This window comes from Castor canadensis, chromosome 9, assembly GCF_047511655.1.
Source record: "Castor canadensis chromosome 9, mCasCan1.hap1v2, whole genome shotgun sequence".
NCBI lineage: Eukaryota > Metazoa > Chordata > Mammalia > Rodentia > Castoridae > Castor > Castor canadensis.
The window spans coordinates 28,229,136-28,245,310 of NC_133394.1; the positions used below are offsets into that span (position 1 = coordinate 28,229,136).

Genomic DNA, 16,175 nt, shown 5'->3' on the forward strand with positions numbered 1-16,175 from the left:
GCAAAGAAACCCCTCATTCGTTATTTTATAATTTTTAGGGACAGTGATTTTCTGGTTTTCATAACTATCTCCAGCTATTACCTAGGAAGATATCCTTTGTGTGTGTGTGTGTGTGTGTTTGTGTGTGTGTGTTTGTGTGTGTGTGTGTGTGTTTGTGTGTGTGTGTGTGTGTGTGTTTGTGTGTGTGTGTGTGTGTGTGTGTTTGTGTGTGTGTGTGTGTGTGTGTGTGTTTGTGTGTGTGTGTGTGTGTGTGTGTGTGTGTGTGTTTGTGTGTGTGTGTGGGTGTGTATGTGACATATTTTAAACCCAAATCATTTTAGGACACCTTTGCCACAATTAAAGAAAGCTGACACTGATGAAGTTGTTGGTAGTTTTAGTTAGTAAGTGAATTTAATTACTTGTTTTGAATCAAATACAACTACACATTAATCTGATGCTACCCTTCTTCTTTTTTTGTCTAAGAAGTAGGCCAGCAACACTAATGCCTTTGGTGGTTATGATGTGAAAATCAAACATTTGTGAGATAACAAGAATTGTCAGAGTGCAGTTAAACACTGAGTCTGTGGGGTGGTGTGCACCTGTCATCCCAGTGACATGGGAATCATAAGATAGGTTTGCATTCCAGACCTGCCCTGGCAGAAAGGTAGACCCTGTCTTTAAAATTACCAGAGCAAAAAAGGCTAAAGGCATGGCTCAAGCAGCAGAGCTCCTGCCTTGCAAGCTTGAAGTCCTGAGTTCAAACCCCAGTACTATGCAAAGTATATCTTGTTGGGATTTTCAACATGGTGTAGTCCTCAGGGATAAAATTTTCTGTAGTCTTGCCAGAGCTCTAAGTTCTTGAAGTTTTTTTTTTAGGGGGGGGCAATGTGAAGCAGTAGTGTTCTCTGAGTTTTGTATAACTCATATAGTCCTATGGTCATGTCAGGAAGCCACTGAATTGCTAATTAAACTGTAAATTGTTAGTGCTTTTTTTTCTGTCATATTTCTAGCTATGTACACAGACCATGTTAACTGTACTGAATTCCAAATTGAATATATTACCACGTCTAATGCTTCTTCCTCTTTTGTTCTCCAGAATTAACCACGAAAGTTCATTCTCACTTTCAAACGTCTTGCTCAAGGCTTCATCCTGGAATGACTGTTTGGGCCCAGACTTTTAACCATATTTGTGTTTCTGGTTTTGCCAGAAAAGTTGCCCTGGATTTTGAAGGTATATGGACTAGGTGAATGGTAAAGACGCAATAAATGCTGATTGGTTGGTTAGAAGTGACTTCTCAGAGATAAAATGTCACATACTTAATTTGGCTGTTGGGAATGTTAATGTTGAATCCACATTTTTTTTTTCTGGTTTGGTGAAAAATCTTACAGAATTCTACTAGATTCTTTCTTCCATATACCTTCAAATTTTATTTGCAGAGTTTGTACTCTGGCTTTCCTGTGGGGGATAAAAATGGAAAAAAAAATACTGGTTACTTCCTTTGTGTGGGTTAATATTTAGTAGTTAAAAATAAAGTTAAATTTAATATTTTCTATATAGATATTTAAAATTTTATTTGTAAAATGTATACATTTAAGAGAAAAATTATGATGAAAGATTGTCATGTGCAATGGGTAGCACATACAAAGAAATTCAGCATTTTTATTGGACTTTTTCACCTATCAATGGAATTTTTGGATTGTTAAAGGTTCATTTTTCTGGGCATATTTTCAATGTGTTGGCACTGTGTTTTCAAGAAAAAAATGAAATGCAAATCTAACTCTAATTTATAAAATTTTTTTGTCAAAGTCTTCACAAATACTGTCAATGTTGGAAAGTGTGTGGTGAAAGTTGTGTGAAATGTTCCCTTTCCTTCTATTGTTTTGTGCCTCAAACATCACTCATCTCCTTCCAACAGGTGTCCTGCCAGCTGTGTCCAAACCTTTCCAATGGTTTAGAGTCATCTGAACACTCACCTTGCCCTGTGGCTATTTACTGTAAAAGACGTTCTCTGATTACATAGGTCTTTGGTACAGACAAAAAAGCCCAGAAGACAGAATGCGAGTCTAATTTGAGGTTTACCCATATGTTGTTATTGCTTCAGAAGAAGGAAGAAGTGATAGCCCTAAGATGGCTTTGTGTGTAGTGCCAGAGCTGACCAATGAATGTTTCTTCTAATCTGGTGTGTTTTGTTGTGTGTATTAATGAGAGATGGTTTGAATTCTCAGGAATTTTAGAGGCTATGTGGTCTGTCAGAAGGGAGGAAAAGATTTCTTGCACCTACATGTGCTTTCTTCCTGTGACGTATGGTTAGTGGTTATAAATGATTGGGGACAGCTAGGAAATTTATGAATGTGTCATACTTTCATTAAAATAATAAAGCAAACTTTAAAACTTCTGGATATTTGTATGGTAAGTGCTGCTGAGATTAAACTGCCCTTTGCTTGTTATTAATCAACCAAATAAGTGTCATTAGGCAGTAAATAAACAAAGCAGTTTCTCATGTTGATAAGAAGGATTGGCCTTCAGCTATAAATAATCAGAGTTGAAACACATTTTGAACTGCAGTTATGTTGATAAACATGGTAACAGATGCTGTGCTTAAATGTCATCTTAGAGCTGATATCAGATTTAACTGTCACTGTCACCTTATGGCATGCGGTGATTGGACTGACTTCTAGCCTCATCCAAGAATTCCAAATAAAAACAGATGTTAAGAAAAGTTGCATTGGAGTTTCAGACAGAGGTTAGAGTCCATCCAGACAGAGAAAGAGGCTCTTGTTGGCACATTGCAGATAGAGTTGCATTCTATCAGCAGAATAAAGCTGATTAAGATCTAGGGAACTTTCTGAAACTTGCTCTGCATATGTGTAAGTATATGTCTGTGCTATGTTATGTACATATAGTTATACTGTGTCACAGAACCACTGTTCATGGCAGGCACTGCAATATCCCCAGTCATCAACCTTCCACTGTTAACTCAAGGCTTTGCACTCATTAGACAGGTGCTCTACCACTTGAGCCACACTCAGCCCTTTTTGCTTTAGTTATTTTTCAAATAGGGTCTTACTCTTTTTTTCCCTTGTTGGCTTTGGACTGTGATCCTCTTATGTCTCCTGCAGACCTGGGATTACAGCTTCACACTGCCATATCTGGCATGTTGTTGAGATGGAGCCTTGCCAACAATTTTTTTTTTTTTGTGCCTGGGTTGGCCTTGAACCATTGTCCTCCTGATCTCCTCCTTTTGAGTAATGGGGATTATAGGTGTGTACCTTCCCACAGCAATACCAGACTTCTCTTCTCTGTGAACTCAGGGCCTTGCTCTTGCTGGCACGTGGTTCTGTCACTTGAGCTATACCTCTAGCTGTGTTTCACCTTTCAGATAGGTTCTTTCATTTGCCTTGGCCAGGGTTGGACCATAATCCTCTTACCTATGCCTCCTCCATAGCTGGGACTATAGGTGTGAACCACCATGCCCCACCTTGTTTTAGAGATATTGTCTTACTTTTTTTTTTTTTTGGCCTGGATTGACCTTGAATTTCAATCCTTCTTTCTCTGCCTCCTGTGTAGCTGAAATTACAAGCATGTACCACCATGCCAGGCCAGATTCCTCTTCTACATTGGTGTCTGACCCCAATTACTTAGTATTCTGTGTCATAAAATGTGGCAGTTTTTTAATACATAGATACAAGCTCTTAAAATGAATAACTTCTGATTCCATTACAGTTCTCTGGAGACTGTGATTCAGTTTACAATGCTTACCCTATTGATAAGTGACTAAAGAAACATGGTTGAATTTGTTTAGATGACCTTGTACCGTCTTCCTTCAATGGCCTAATGATTTACATGCTCCCTGGTCACAGTAGGGTGTCAGACAGTGGGATGGTGATGATTGTACTTTTGAGTACATCCCAGGGGTCAGAGAGGCTTACTATAGGCACGGGTATAGAGAGGACCTACTCACTTGCCTTCAGTGATTTTTTTAATTGAACTCACTGCCTGTTGTAATGTTACCATAATGTTTACGGTGCATCCTGTCTACCTCCATTGACTGGAGTGATTGAATGGGTTGGCTGTCTGGGACATGTAATAGATTCCAGCTTTTTTCCATGACATCATTATTACACCAGACTTTTTGAGAGTATGAACAGCAGCTGTGCACTTTTGTGAGTTTTACATTATGAACCATAACTTTTCAGTTCTCTGCAAGTGATAGGGCAGCTTGATGCTTAACAAATGAAGCCAAATTCTGAGCTGTGAAGCTGTTAACAGATCCATAATGACATGGGCCCCACGTATGGACCATTTCATAATGCAAGAGGGGCAAGAATCACTTAGCACACTGGCTAAAAGGTTTTTTTTTTACCTCTTATTCAGTGTGCCTCCACGGAAGCAATATAGAATTGTAATTTGTGTCAGTATCTTAACACATTTTAACAAGGCATACTCAAGTTGAATTTTAGTTTGAAGTTTTGATCAGATTTGCTACCTATGAGTGTTCCATTTTCCATCCTTAAACTAAGAAAATAAGAATTGTTGGTTCTCGAAGATAAAATATAAAAATTCTCATTCTTACAGTCTTCATCATCTAATCTGATGATGGGGAATGAAATCTCTAGATTGAACCTCCCTGGGCTAGGTAGGCATAGGGAAAGGGATACACCTGTTTTGATTCTGCATATCGATAAAGCAAAAACGAGAGTTTTAACCGAGAAATTTACTTAGCTACATGGACCTACCTGTAAAGTTTTGTACATACTGTGTTTGCCTTGTCAGGCTTTCCTTTCTGAATAGTATTTGGTACTGTGATCTGTAGTACAAGCTACATATCTTCCATCTGTGTTCTCTGGCCATAGTAAGAACATTGGAAAAATGTCTCTTCCTCAAATATTTAAAATTATTCAGAGCATTTTAAACAGAGAGATCAAAATTTCTGAGATGGGAAACTTTTTAGAAGAACGCTTTTAAAAATTCCCTATTGAATTATAAATGTAGACTCTTGGAATAACAACAATCCCACAAGTCATTGTATAATCCTTGCTAAAAGGACTGAGGATTGCCATGGAATTAGTGAGTATGCTTGTTATCTTTTAGGAGTCTTTTCACTGTGAACACTAATTTTTTGGATTGTTATCACTACATTTTTTTGAATGGGGATTAAATGTTTTTCCACATTTAAGAATTTTATGAAATGTTCCTTTTTTTTAGATCCCCATTGAAAATGGAAGGAAAAACGTGCCTTTTAAAAATATTAACCTTGAAAAAAATTAAAATGTTAACTTTGAACCTGCTAAGGAATTGTAATTCTAGACTTTTATTAATTTTGTCATTGTTTTCATGTATCACTTAATTGAAGTGAGGATGTTATTTATGGGTGAGATATCTGAACAGGAAAAATTTCTTCAGAGCAAGAGTCTTCTATTACAAGTTCTCATAGAAGACATTTGGTCAAATTTGAAGTAAGTTACATGTGATTGACTTTCCACTAGCAAGAACAAAACTAAGATACTTATTGGCAGGATTAGCCTAAAATTATGAATCCACTTTTACAGTTTTTAGCCTCAGTGACTAAATTAGTTAATTCAGTAAAACAAAAAGGCCAAAGTTAGGTAGATGTACCATTGCTTTTCAAAGACTAAGTGAAGAATTTGATGGTGCACTGTTGCTTAGGAATGTTGAGGTGCAATAAGCCCTTCTTGAAAATAGTCAGTGTTTTCGGAAGAGGGCTTGGAGCACTTAGTGGGGATCATTCATGTGTATTAATTTTATCTGCTGCAGGGGTTTTGAGGATTGTAGCACCTCCGTACCTGTACTATCTCAGATTAGGAGCAGAATAAGTATCTGATACAAATATTTAATTGTATAATGTGCTTACCAAGAAGCTAGGACTTTGGATCCAGGTCACATACCTTTGTGTGATAGAATCCACTGATGAGTAGCCAGTGATGGTACAGGAAGAGTCAGTCATTCAGTTGCATGGCCTGTCTGAGCTGTGTTGGCTCCAGTCCTTCTTGTAGTTTCTCTGCATTCCTGAAAGGCCTCCTCCAGCCTCACTAGCCGTTCATGGCCAGATTCCTGATCCACACTTCCGTTTCTTCTTCCAGCACTCAAGACTTCAAATCATACTACTTCCTCCTACCACAACTGCCACCACTGACCAGAGCCCATCAACTGCCATAACCCATTCAGTCCTCACAGTCCTGGGCCACACACCAGGCAGGGTAGAGACAAGATGCTCACTCAAGACTTCTGACTCAAAACCTCTGCCCTGGTTATGGGCCGTCTCCCTCATGACAGGTACTTCAGCTGCACTTACAGTTCAAGCTCTTCTTTGTCATACCAGGCTATGAATGCTACATTAATACCACCAGCATCACTCTGAACAGCCCTAGAAGAACATGCTTGTCCAGAAGCAGGAAGGAGTCCCAGAATGAAGAATATAGAATATAGAAGGCCAGGGTTATACTGGAGGGAGAGAGTAAAACATTCACAACTCTCTGTGTCTGTGACCAGAAATTTGAAGCAAAAAACCCCCAGCATTTCTTCCTAAAAGCAAATGAATCAGTAAGGGTTTTGAGGTGTTCACTCTTCCTCATTTATATAGAAGCTAAAAATAAAAGGGGAAAAAACATAAAGAAAGGTAGATTTTTTTAGTTCCTATCCTCAAGGAACTTAGTGCTTGGTTTTAAAAGGGTTCAAAGGTCCATATAATCTGAGTTCCTCTTCATCTAACCATGCAACCATGGGCGGCTTCTGTAGCTCTCTGAGTGTACATTTCTCCATTTGTAAATTGGCTACTGGGGTTCCAGATCCAGGCAGAACAACAGACTCTCTTGGGGGTTTTTTGTTGTTTATTTCTTTTTCTTACTTTTTTTTTTTTTAAGGTGCCTAGGTTTTAGCCTAAGCTTACTAAATCACAGTTCGGGCTGGGCTTATGGAGAAGTGGAGAGATGCGAGTGGGGCAGGTGGTTGTGAAGCACTTCTCATTTAGGATGTGGGCATTGCTGTCCAGCATGGAAGGAGGTGTGAATGTTTTTAAGCAGTTTATTAGTTTTCTCTGACAATAGTGATTGAAGGGCAGCAAAAGGGTATGTGTCAGACTGATAATTAAGCATTATTATTTTCTGGGATGTGTAAGTTTGATCAAGTGTGCTTGTCAGTAAATTGTATTCTGAAAGAGAGTAGAAGGTAAAGCTAGTTAAGAGACTAGCTTTTCTTTGCAAGGATGGGTTTAGATTCCTAATTTGTCTGCAAATGAAAATTCGTTTCTTTTCATTCATTTACTAATGTTAATTGTGTGTCTACAAGGTGCCAGGCACAAATATGTTACTTCCTCTGAGAAAATAACCTTCCTGAGCAGCTGCCTCAGGTGGAATAATTGAAGTATGTTATTTTGCATCAGGCAAGGAAGGATGGCTATTTTGGACTTGTAATGGATAAAAAAGAAATATGTGGTAATTATCTGTATTTCATTCAAACATACACTTTAATTATTTTAAAAGGTGACTTTAATTTTAAAGATCACACATATTAACTTTTTAAAAGAAAACACTGGTTTCATTATAAAGTGCAGAAGAATGTGCCTCAGACTGCTTAGTGTCACTGTTGTAGGGCTTTTTTTTGTATTTGCATAGTCTCCAGTTTTATTACAAGGAAAAGACAAGTCTCACTTAGACTTTGGTTTTAATATTTGACATTGCATTCCTTTCTTCATTACTATTAAACTATCAGTGGGATTGCCTTTGTGGAACATATTTTTACAGTAAGGTAGAGGCATCTGAAGCTAGTTGAGGTTTTCCTAGCAAGGCAATAGATGCAGAGGACCTGCTGAAGGCTTTCACTTAATTTCCTTTTATGAGAGCCAGAGATCATGAGGGTGAACCTGCTTACAGATTTATGTAATTGTTTCTGGATTGGCTGATATTTAAAGGTAAGGAGGGTGGATTAATGGGAAGAAAAGCAGTTTTTGATCTGAAATCCTGCCGAGAGACTTACAGATTACGGTACCTTCATTGAGTTTGTGTAAATTACTTAACCAGGGCTCAGTTTTCTCATTTATAAGGTAGATAGATTAGTTCCCATCTGATGACGTCATTGATGATAAAATGCCCTCAAAAGCAAGTACCTGACTGAGCCCTAGTAAATATTTTCCTCAGAAAAGTGTTTGAAACCTTTGTATAGGAGCATGAATGAGCACGTCATATACCATCAAGCCCCCAAAAGTTCTTGCATAAGGTTATATTTTCTTATTTGATTCTTTTCTCCAAGTGAGATACCTTCTATTCGATTTTCCTTGCTTATCCTTGATTGTAGGGTTAATGTTTTATATTTGTAAGGGTTTTTCTATTTTCAGAATACATTCACATGCACTGATGAATTAGATCCCATGACACCTCTGTTTCAACATTTCACATGTGGTTGGCCCCATCCTTTTTGCCACCGCTCTGACTTTGAGCTTCAGTTTTTCTCCAATTTATTGCTCTTTATTTTTTTTTCTTTTCCCAGGAAAGGGGAAATTTCTCCTTACAATTTATCCTTATCATAAATTGTTGCTAGTTTCAGCTCTTTGAAATAGTGTTTTCTATACTTTTCAGAATATCCAGTGGTTTTTGCTCTCAACTAGAACCAGGAGTTCAAGATAGAAGAAAAACTGAGTCCTTTGTCATTCCTCACTATTCTTTATGATATAGCAGAGACTGGTTTGAGCAGATCAGGGATGGCTAGAACAAATCTTGCATATTGGCATACTTTGGCTTCGCTGATTGCTTTTTCTCTGTCTAAAATTTTCTCACCCTTTATTTTCTCCTTATATGCTGCCTGGCTAAGTGAAAAGAGCTCTGAGACTCACCGTATTTCAGCTCTTGACTTACAAACTCTATAGCCTTGGTTAAACACTACACTTTTTAACTATACCCATAGATCATAATGGCTACCATATTTGGCTGCTCAGAATAGGCACTGTGTATTGCTGGAGATGTTGTTCACATAGGTCACAATTCATGGAGTTGACAGGTATCTTTGAGGCTTGTCATGAGAATTATGTGAGAGGAGATACACATAATGATAAGGAGTGTGGATTTGAGAGTTTATGTGCTTGGGAGCATAGTTTAGGCCTTCCTATGGCTGTATGACCTTGGGAAATTATTTAATCTTTTTCTACCTCCCTTTCCTTACCTTTACAACAGACACGACAGTGCCCATCTCAAAGGGATATTTTGAAGATCAAGCATATTAATATTTATAAAGCATGTAGACTAGTTCCTGGCACAACTGAGCACCCAATAATTGGTAGCTGTTTTCTTATTGAATGAAAATTATTTAGTGTAGGAACTGCTCATTGGTAGTTCTTCCTCTTGTCATTATATATGACTTATCTTCTTCACATTCATTGTCCTTCTCCAGTTGAGAGGGACACCTTCTTATATTCCACCTATCTTTCAGTTATCTCTTAGAATTCCATGCAACAGAAATTGTAATCCAGATGTGATGTAGCTTAGCACTCATGCTGCCTTACAGTTTGCATGTTTCTCTCTCTATACTGGAGGACCCCTGAAGGCCAGGACGAGGATCTGTACTTTGATGGCACTCTCAGTTTTCAGCACCTCCTGTCTTGCCCATGACTAGGGCTACTTGAACGCTTCCAGTTCCTGCCCTGAGCTCTGAAGGGAGTTGCTCTTCTTAGGGCTGAAGGCTTGGGAACTGGAAAGACACATAGTCTCTGCTTCTAAGGCTTCTGTAATCCACTTGATTGTTTAAGACTAACCTACAGAACAGCGAACCATTGGACGTGTGATTCAGTTTTAGGATCACATCTATGTTCAGACTCAACAGAGAGCAGCAGAGTTGGGAAGAGAGTCAGCTGAGGTAGTGAGGAGGCTTTTGGTGGGGTGCACCTTAAATAGAGTTGTGTGTGACTAGAAGGAGGAGGGGCTGGGCCTTCAGACGGTACTGATAATGTCAATGCTTTGGTTAGCACTAAGAGCCAGTGCTAATATTAATCTAAGAGCACACACTAACGGGGCAAGTGCTGTACTAAGCATTATTCTTGGTGCTTTGCATGTATTAACATTTAATTCTTTTGTTTTTTAACACAGGGCTTCACCATGAAGCCCAGGCTGGCCTCAAATTTGTGCTCCTCCTGCATCAGCCTCCTAAGTGCTGGAATTACAGGTGTGCATTACCATGTCTGGTACAACACATTTGATTCTTACAGTATGGCAGTAACTACTCTTACTTGCATTTTATAAATGAGGAATCTGATGTTACCAGTATCTTTTATTTAATTGTGACTATAACTACAAACCTTTCTTTCATAAATCCACAGTTAGATAAAGCCTTAACAATTCCCTGAGATCCAACAATTTGAAATTGTATCCTATTACATTTTTAACCAGTCATGCTTTGTAATTTTTTTCATAAAGTTTTAATATATTAGACAGTTTTAGGTCCATGTGTTCTTTTTTAAATAAAAGTTTCTATGAAAGCCCTCTTTCCATAAAGACATAATATAATTATCAACAATAACACAAAAAGATAAAAGGCTTTCATGGTCTGGAATGTGGGGTAGCTTATTTTAACCTTTTTTATAATTTAGGTCAGCACATTAGCTTTTAATGATTTCTTATTTATATGATTAAAAACAACTTGTAAAGTCATCTCCAGTGGCAAAAAAGGACAAAGTATTGAGCTTTCAAACATTTATGTGCTAGAGACGTTTGTTTCTAATTTCTATCTACTTGAGTGACAGTAATGGACAAGAATTTGTGTTCCACTAACTTTGATAGCATGATGGATCATTGGGATATCCTATCAGTAGTTTTTTTGGGCAACCTTTTGGTAGAAATATACTTGATTTTTTATTGTGTTATTTAAAGGCAAAACATAATTCAGGCTCTCATTTTTTTTCCACTCTTCAAACAGAATGTCTCAGTTCCAGTTTGAGTTGTCGCTGTATGCTTTTCTGATGAGATGTAGGCTGTGTCCTTGTGACATCAAAGAAAATCACTTAGTTTCTAATAAAAATCAAAATTATTTATGAGGCAGCTAAAGAAGAGCTATTGTGACTAAAGTTGATTAATGGGCTTTTAAATTGTGGATTATTATGTTGATCCACTGAGCGTTCCATGGTCGTTGTTGGCTTTTTCATTTGCTAGCAGAACAGATAATCAATAGAGCAAGTGTTGTGAGCCCTCTAATAGGGCCATATTTCAAGTGGGTATTTGCCCATCTTTTTTCCTTCTCATTCACAGATCTTGCTGTGGATTAGTGTTAACAATCCTGTGTTTGAGCAGGGCTGTGAAACTTGAGGCCTCACCTAGGAGGCCTGCCTTCCAGGGCGGTATATGAGGTGTGACTATAAAGTGTGAGACTGGTTTCCACTTTATGGACACACAGTGTACATAGAGTCTGCCTCCTGTTTAGTGGTGGTTTCCTATTGCAGTACATGTGTGGAAGAAAATGTATAAGAATCCTTTGTGGCTCTTCCTTTTTTTGTCTTTCTTCTAACAAGCCTTTGAGTTATTTAAAGTGAGCTCTAGTTTTTACCCCTAAGTGTGTTTTTCCCTTGCTCTCTTCCCCTCACCCTTTTCTGCTCTCTTTTTCTCCTCATTCCCTGTACAGAAACTTTAGGTGAGAAACATGTTTCTTTAACTGGCCCACCTAGCCTGTATTCCTTTTGCTCACCACAAGGCTACTTCGTAGATGACCTTGTGATCATTCACTTTTTACTTAACTCTACAAGGTAACATGTAACTTCAGTAAGTGAATTAAAGTGTCATTAACTCTTCAAAATGTGAGATACATTCCACTTTACCTATGATCATGACAAATGATACTGATTACAACATATATCTTTTTTAAAGATGTTAAAATGTAAAAAAATGCAGGTTTTCTTTTTTTATTATCGTTGTACTGGGGGTACATTGTGACATTTACAAAAGTTCTTATAATATATCATAATTGAATTCAATCTTCCCCCATTATTCTCCTTTATCCCCCCCACTCTCATTCCTGCAGTAGTTTCAATAGATCTTATTTTTCCATTTTCATACATGAGTACATAATATTTCCATGACATTCAGCCTCCTTCACTCTTTGCTTTTATCTTTTTTCCTCTGACGGGTAGCAACCACCAGACAGGACCTGTTTTACCTTCCTGTTAACCATTTTTGAACAAAAACATTTTTGTTTAAGATAGTTATACAGGGAGTTTCCTTGTAATATTTCCATGTATATATGTATCATAACTTGAATTAGTTTGCGCCTCTATTTTTCTCCTTTCTACCTTAGTCTAGTACTTATGGTGATTTCAACAGGTTTAAAATTTCTATATTCATTCTTGTATAGAATGTATATTACCCATATTCACCTTCTTAACTTCCTTCTTGCATCAATGAACTATGGTAACATTTTTATTAGGTTTGGCTTCTGTGGGATGTCACTCATGTTTGGTGTGAAGTAATATGCAAAATACAGAATGAATCAAGATATTATGTGAATGCCAACTCCATTTTTTAAGCATTTCTGAAAACAACTCTTTCACATACACTATTATTAACTATTGGACCTGATTACTATATGTGTTCTTAAAAATATATAGAATAAAAAGAGAAAGGAATAGGAAATGTTCTCAAGTTTCAACCCATTGTCTATCAGTATTCTTCTGAAAAGCAGTGCTTGTGATAATGTTCTATATGAGTCATCCATGTGCAATCAGTATCATGATCTACAGAGGAAAACAAACCCAGGCTTCAGTGTGTATCTGCATAGCCTTGAGAAAATTAATTCATTTCCTTTTTCTTAGGTTGAAAGCATACCTTTCACAGAGCTATGTTGTGGGTTAAATAATTAATATGAGAAAGAGAGCTTGGGAGGTATCTCAGTGATATAGAACACTTGCTTAGCAAGTGAGGACCTGGATTTGATCTCCAGCAAAACACACGCACACGCACATACACTATATGTCTGAACATGTGACAGATGTGTTAACTATACAGGGTCCAGTATAAACAACGAAAATCTACTTTTTCACAGGTTGAGAATCCAAGATGTCAGCATGGTTGGGTTCTTGGATTGCAGATGGCAGGCCCTGTTGCCTCCGTGAACTCATATCTTTCTGTCTTAATCTGTGTCCTGATCTCTTTTTAGAAGGACATCAGTCATATTGAATTAAGGCCCACTGTAAGAACTCTATTTTAACTTAATCACTTCTTCAAAGGCCCTTCCTCCAAACCCAGTCACATTTTGAGGTTTTGAGGACTTCAACTTGTAACAGCAAATCCAGTGTTAGTTGCCATTCAAAAATCTCTATTGCTTATTATAATAAGCTCTGGCACTATTTGGTGTCACAAATGTGTAAGTAACACATTTCACTATACCTTGAAATAAAAGGATTGTTTGGTCTGAAGTGGTCAGTAGCTCATGTGGGAACATTAGGTTTTAACTCAGTGATGAGCATGGTAGTGTGAATTTAAGCAAAAGGATTACAGGTCAAAAGTTACAAATAATGTTTAAAGTCTGGAGTTTAGAACAAGCATGGTGTGGTTAGAAAAATGTGAGAAAGACAATTTGGCTGGAAAAGAGCTTGAAATTTAGAAATCTTGAGAGAGGCGGAATGCCTATAAGATAAAAGGTTTACACTTTATAATTGCTTGAAATCCAGGGTGAGGTGATTTACATCTAGGATCCTAGTGATGGAGCACCATCAAAGATTATTGAACTAAATGGTGACCCCAAAAGAATTTGAGACGAGTCATAGACTTGTTTTTACTCTATAAATTTCTGTATGTTTTTATTGTGAAAGGAAATCATACATTCACATACTACTCATGTAATTAAGATCAATAACTTTTCAGAGCATTTAAGATGATCTTATTGGTAATTCATGATAATAGTTAAGAAGTTGAGATGTTAGCTTTCTCATAAGATGTGGAAAATTCTGTCAAGTGGCCCCCTTGCTCCATGACATCTTTGCGAGGTCTAAGGATGCCACCAGGCCCAGTCAGGTTGACCTTGGGCATCCCTGAAAGACTCAGTGAGCGTTTTGCAGACTCCTGATGTTGAATATTCCTTTCGGTTATTAAAATATTTCTTACTTCTCACATTTCTTTTAAATATTTTTGCCATTATTGTTGTCAGAGCCACATTGGCTATCTTTATAAGGACAGCATTCTTTCTTGAAATGTAATATAAAATTTCATTACAAAATATGTAGTTGGGTTCCATTTCATAAAGTTAATTTACTTCACAGAGCTTGGGAAATACTTTGGCCAGTGAAGTTTTTGATCTCTGATTAAAATGTCAGGTAATAAAAATATTATGTGAATTGAGATATATCTAAAGTAAAATCTAGGGTAGAGAATATGACTTTCGTTGCAACTTGGAAAACTTTTGTGCATTATTTATTATTTTGAAATCCCCTTTAAAGCAAAAAATTTAAAAGGTCAAAGTGAGAGATAATTTGAAAATTAATTTTCAAAGAATAAATGTTAATTGACTTGTCTACATGTTTTTGGTGTCAAAGTACAAGCTTAATGTCTTTGAATTATTTAAATTGAGAAGTTAGTGTTAACACATTGAGTTACTGAGTGGCTATTAGGACCAACAAACCATTTTGCCTCATTCGTAAGTCGAGGATGCTAAATTTTTATCTTCTTTTGCAAATATAAAGGACCAAAAGCTTGGTAAAACTTTGTATTAAGTTGGCAGTTTTAGGCTGGGCATTGGCAACTCCAAAAACAAGAAACAAAAAAACCAAAAACAAAGAAGATGGCAGCTTTAGTCATAAGTCATCTTTTAAGGAAGGTCAAATTATGTCTCAACAAAAGGAAATAAATATTCTATTTGTGTTTTCCAAATAGTAAGCCATCTTGTCACTGTAGCTTTAGTAATACAACTTTTGTTTACTATATGCATAATTTCGTAGCATATATCTCCTGTATCCCACAGTCTATAAGGAGTCTTTGTCATTAGACATTGTTGCTTTTCTTGTTCTTTATGTCAAGGAATCATTTTTGCAGACAACCCAGAGACAGTGTGGTCAGTTTCTTTTATAGCCATGTGTTTTTGGAATAGGTGATAGTCATGTTAGAACATAACAGAAGAGAAAAATATTTGGCATTTTGAGGCAAATTAGGTTTTAGGGTCTGCTTTAATTTTAAAAACAAAAGCTCTACTGTTTCTAGCCAGAAAACCAAATATCTTGGAGTTAAACATGGAAAATGTTTATAGTGTTGTATAGTTTTATTACTACAGACAGAAGGAAAACAGTTTATGGAGTACCTTTCAGACAGTAAGAAATTTTATACAGGCCAACTATCAAGAGGTGAACAAAAATATTTTTGGGTTTAGTGAGAATGAATGATAAAAGCATAAGATATTGAGCCATTCGCTTTGTAACAAGTGTGATCTTTTCTGGCTTTTATATGGCAGTAGACAGCTAGCCAAGTAAAAAGGCTTTGTGAGTTACAAAACTGTCCTTAAAGTGAGGGGCATGTCCTTTTTTCCTTTTTTCAAAAAAATACATCTTTCCCCCTGCTTGATGGAATGCTAAGATGGCTGGAACTCAGCTGGATACCTCGCACTGAATGTTGAAAGTCAGGTTGAAGGACAATGACCTAGAAAAGCCTGGGTCTTTTAGGATCGTGGAGTTGTCTATCAGACCTTGTCTGTAACTTGTGTCTCCTACTGGCCACTGTGTTAGGCTTATGGAAAAGTTTGCTGATCCCTGAGCTAGTCTGTTAAGTGATTTCATTGAAAATGTCTTTTAAAATCTTTTTGTTTCAATATTTGTGCTGGTCTGTTACTAGGATATTTTTACCTCATATCTAAACTACTTTAGTTACCTTGTTAAAAACTTGCTTAAATCATTTGTAATTTTATAACTTAATCTATTCCATCAGATATACTATAACATGGCAAGCTTTTTTAAACAGAGATCATGTTATGTCACTCCTATAATCAAAAACGTACAGTGACTTCCTGCTTTCTGCAGCATCAGGTCCTAACAGTTGTGCTTGCCTTTCGTGATTCTTTGTATTTTTGCCCTATCTTTCAGGTCAACATTATTTCCTTTTATTTCTGTTACCTTATTTGACATATTTTTTAAATGGCAGCAGGTGCTAGGAAGACTAACAGAAATCCACAGTTCGAGTTACCCTTTGTTTATTAAGTAGTAGCTGCTTCTGATCAGCCACTCTGC

General features: G+C 37.0%; 1 protein-coding gene across 3 annotated transcripts in view; it reads left to right on the forward strand.

Moving 5' to 3' along the window:
* Positions 1–16,175, forward strand: part of Bmpr1b (bone morphogenetic protein receptor type 1B) — a 312,069-nt gene that overhangs the window by 98,417 nt on the left and 197,477 nt on the right. The window lies entirely within an intron of this gene.